Raw genomic sequence first — 4589 nt, forward strand, 5'->3', positions numbered from 1 at the left:
GCTATAATTGCCCAATCTCAATGATTGAGGTGCCAAGAAGGAGCTCTAGAAGTAGAGAAATACTTCTCTAAAAGGAAGTTTAGAGAGATTTGGCCTTTGTAGAGAGATATGAAAGCTTCAAATTGACAAGGTGCTGTTGTCTATGGCTGCCATGGAAGCTTCATTGAAGATAGGAATGCAAATGAAGTTGGAGATAGGGTCCAATACTCAAATTGAGCTGAGAAGAGATGGAAAGGAGCTGAGAGGAGTGAAAGGAGAGTTGGGCCATACTCAACTGAGCTTTGATACCATGTGAAATACGCGAGATCTAGAGCATGGCAGATGCGAAAGCTATGGAGGTTGAAAGAGGAAAAAGAAACTCATGAAGACATTGACCCTGACTAGGACAAATTGTTACACAAGTGAATTAGGTTCCAAGATTGAGACTTGGACTCATAAACACAATCTTGTGTATTGACAGTGACATGACACTTTACTGGAAAGAAAAGAGTACTATCATTGCATTAGAGAAAGAGTGCAAGTACAATGCTTTATAGGAATTGAGTGGTGGTACTTTCTCCTACTGTGCATATGGGATTCTGGTCCTAAGTCCTCATTGCTTCTCACAAAGGGACTAAAGTAGGTGTGATTGCAAATATCTCAACAGTCAAACCAGCTTTTGTGTCGTGCCTTCTTGCATATGAGCGCATGAGTGGCTAGAAGGCGAGTCTCTAAGAGGCGTTCAAGTTCAACCAGGTGTTGCGTCCATACCTCCTTCCCTTCCCATCGTTCTTGAAGCGCTATTCTCAGGCTAGGAATGAAGAACTCTACTAGTAGAATTGCATCAGTCCCATAGGTCAACCTAAAGGGAGTCTGGCCGACAGCCATTTTATAAGCTATATGGTAAGCCCACAATGCTGCCATCAGCTTGTTATCCCAGTCATTGCACAAAGCAGAGATTGCTTTGGTTAGGACGTTTACAAGGATCTTATTTGTGGATTCTGCTTGCTCGTTTGCCTAAGGGTAGTATGGAGAGGATTTTTGATGGATAATTAGAAAGGTGGATAGAAGATGCACTATCACTTCATTGATGAAGTGCGTGCCCTAGTCACTGACTAGTTTGATGGGGCAGTCGAATCATGAGATCACCTACTCCCATAAGAAGTTGACAGTCATTCTAGCATCATTCTTTCATGTCACTCTTGCTTCTGTCCATTTTGTGAGGTAGTTTGTGGCCACAATGATATATTTGGCCCGCGAGTGCTGTGCCACAGGGCTAATGGGTCCTATGAAGTCAATCTCCCATTTTTTGAAGGGTTGTCGTGCAATGATTGGGGTCAACTCCATTAGATCCTTGCAAATTGGGACCTTTCTCGTCACAATGCTTGATGAATCATGTTGCATTGTGAAAAAGCATGCGCCACCACAGTTGAGACTGTAGCACCTTGCGGGCTGTCGTGTCTTCGCTAAAGTGTCCTCCAGCAATTCCGATGTGCATCTCTGTGAGCACATCGTGCTTCTTATGCTGGCATACGCATCTATGCAACAACCCATCTTGCCCTAACCTATATAGTTGGCTTGATATCAACTAATAGGGTTGGATTTTGAGGATAAGCCACCTAAGTCATGCCTTTTCTATCGGTCACTCATGCAGTTTGTGTTCCAGCACGTGGACGATGTCATCTACCTAGTATGGCATTAGATCATCCTTGAATAAATCTCTCTCACTAGAAAGGTTAAATAGATGGGCATCTGGCAATTCATCGGCTATGCCTTGTCCAACGGCCTCTCCTGTGGGGATGCATAACATGTGATTAGCCATGTAGTGCTATTTTTCCTTCCATACAACCATAGAGAAATCGAATTTTAAAAGTAGAAGGAGCCATCGAGCTATTGTCCTGTAGCATAGGGTTTGTTGACTAGATACGATAAGGCTTGATGGTCCACAAAGAAAGTAAAAGGCGTAGCCAAAAGATAATGCTGAAACTTCTTTACAGCAAATACCATGGCTAAACCCTCTCTCTCAATTGTCGAGTAGTTCATTTCAGTCTCAATGAGTTGTCTGCTAGCAAAGCTCACTGGATAATCAAGGTTGTGTTTGCCAGGTTGACACAACACTGCCCCCATGACGAATTTTGAAGCATCAATATGCACGTGGAAGGTAATGGCCCAATCTAGGGCTCATAGGATCAGTGCAGTAGTCAGAGAAATTTTCAATTCCTCATACGCTCGTTGACATGCTTCAGTCCATTTGAAGACGATCAACAACTTGTACAAAGGTCTGGCAATCAATGCATAGTTCAGCACAAACCGTCGATAGTATCCCATATGGCCTAAGAAGCATTGAACTCCCTTATAGTTTATTGGGAGTAGAAGATCAACAATAACCCTGACTTTCGAGAAGTTAGTGGCAATGTTGTTCTTCGACACCATGTGCCCTAGGATGCATCCATGTTTCACCTAGAACTGGCACTTTAAGGGGTTTAGGGAGAGACGATATAAGTGACACCGCTCAAAGACTGCCTAGAGTTTGTCTAAGTATTCTCTCTAGGTCGAGTGAACACACAAGTCATCCACGAAGACCTCCAATTCCTTGCAAAGCATGTCTTTAAATATGGTGCACATGAGGCATTGAAGTGGCTGGGGCATTAGTCAGCCTGAAGGGCATGACTATGTAAGCAAAGATGCCCCACTCAGTGGCAAAGGTAGTCTTATGCTTGTTAGCAGGATGCCCTTGCGCCTGATTATATCTAGAGAAACCATCCAGAAAGCTGTAGGCCTCTTTTCCTGCCACTCTTTCGAGCATGTGCTTCGTGTACGGTAATGGGTAGTTGTCTCTCTTAGTGGCAGCGTTCACATTCTTGTAATTGACACATACTCTAATCTTTCTGTTTTTCTTCATCACTATGACTATGGGCGACATCCAGTCTATGTGCTTGATTTTGTAAATGAATCCTGCTCCCATTAGCTTGTCAATCTCCTCTTTGACTGCATGGGCGTGTTTTGGATTCATTGGGTACGGTCCCTACTTGACCGGCATTGTGTCTGGCATCATGGGTATGTTATGAGTCACTTCACTCGGATCTACCCTCTTAAGCTCTTCTAAGGACCAAGTGAACATGTCTATATACTCTCACAAGAGAGCAACAAGACTCGTCTCCTCTTCCTCAGTCAAGTCATCGGCAATTAAGACTCGTCTCCTCTTCCTCAGTCAAGTCATCGGTAATTAAGACCGATCGGGGTGTCTCCCCGTCTTGTGCTAGGTTCACCTCCTTGACCTTGGCTAGTCCCTCAATGGGTTCACTCGTTTGCCCTTGGCATTTGGCACCCAACAGGATTACCACCCTGTCACCCTTCTTGAATTTCATAAATCTCCTCGGGAGATCCTGCGGCTTTCTTTGCTCTTCCGTTTGTGTGCCCCTAGGTTGCTTTGCCTTTTCTTCATTCAACCATCTTCGCCTCAGGTGGATGGGTAGGTCCCCTTTGGTGTCTCGTCTTGGATGGTCTAGGTATTTCTGGGTCGCTATCTGAGCTTACCTCCGACTCAGAATTGAACTCGTTGTTCTCGCTAGAAGAGGTTATTTCTCCTGGCAGTCGCAGCTCAGAGGGTGACTTTGTTCTAAGCACGCACTGGTGTGGTTCCTGGTTGGGTTAGGCCTGCTTGTTTGAAATCTATGGCTCCTATGTGTTCCAATCAAGCACGGTCACAATCCATGCATATGACCCCTCATTCTATCTTAAAGACACTCTTTTTTTGTGGCTTGGAGTCCACTCGTATGTGTTCTATTTCTCATCCCTCAGTGTCGTATTTCACCGTGCCCATCTCACCCTCACTTTTGTCACTAGAAGAACGGTAGTCTTTGTACTCATCATTGGAGTCATCTTCATCGGACTACTCATCGTTTCCTAAGTTTTGGTATATCTCTTGTTTCTAATTGGGGACTAGGGCCCAATTGTACATGAGGTTTAAGTCATGCACCCTGGTTCATTGCCACCTAGGTTTGTCTAACAGATCTTGGAGTGGCTTGAAGTTTGCTGATAGGTTGCCAGCTAGCTCGCCAATCAGATACTCTAGAATCTCTTGGAGATCCCTCTTGTTATCTGGCATTTGGAATGTGACAGGTTTAGGTCGCCCATGAGGGGTCAATCTGCCATCATGTAGATTGGTACAGAGGGTGTGTCTTTTGACTTGCCCACTATCTTGATGGCTTGCTCGTATGCCTCATGATTTGAGAATGGCAAGTCAATTATAGCCAAGATATGCATCCAGTCCTGGTCATCCTCCATAGGACTCCTTGACTGGAGTGTTACCTTTAAGCATCGCGGAGATGGCATCCAAGTTGACCGATGAGGTCTTCCAAGTGTCAATCTCTACCCTCACAGCTTCCGCTCTATTACCAAGGAAGATTAAGCCGTTACCCCAATCTTTGATGACTCTGGCATTGCGCAACTAGGGCCGGCCTAATAGGATATCGTAGTCCACTCCCTTCATGACTATAAAGTCAACCAAAAACTAGACGCCTGCGACTTTCATCATCAAGTTTTTAAGTATCCCGAATGATTTTACTCTCATATCGTTTGCTAGTGTGACATTGAACTTGGCGGTCTTG

The sequence above is a fragment of the Lygodium microphyllum genome, chromosome 21 (assembly GCF_053477565.2).
Source record: "Lygodium microphyllum isolate KBCC chromosome 21, Lygodium_microphyllum_v1.1.10, whole genome shotgun sequence".
In the NCBI taxonomy this organism is placed as follows: Eukaryota; Viridiplantae; Streptophyta; class Polypodiopsida; order Schizaeales; family Lygodiaceae; genus Lygodium; species Lygodium microphyllum.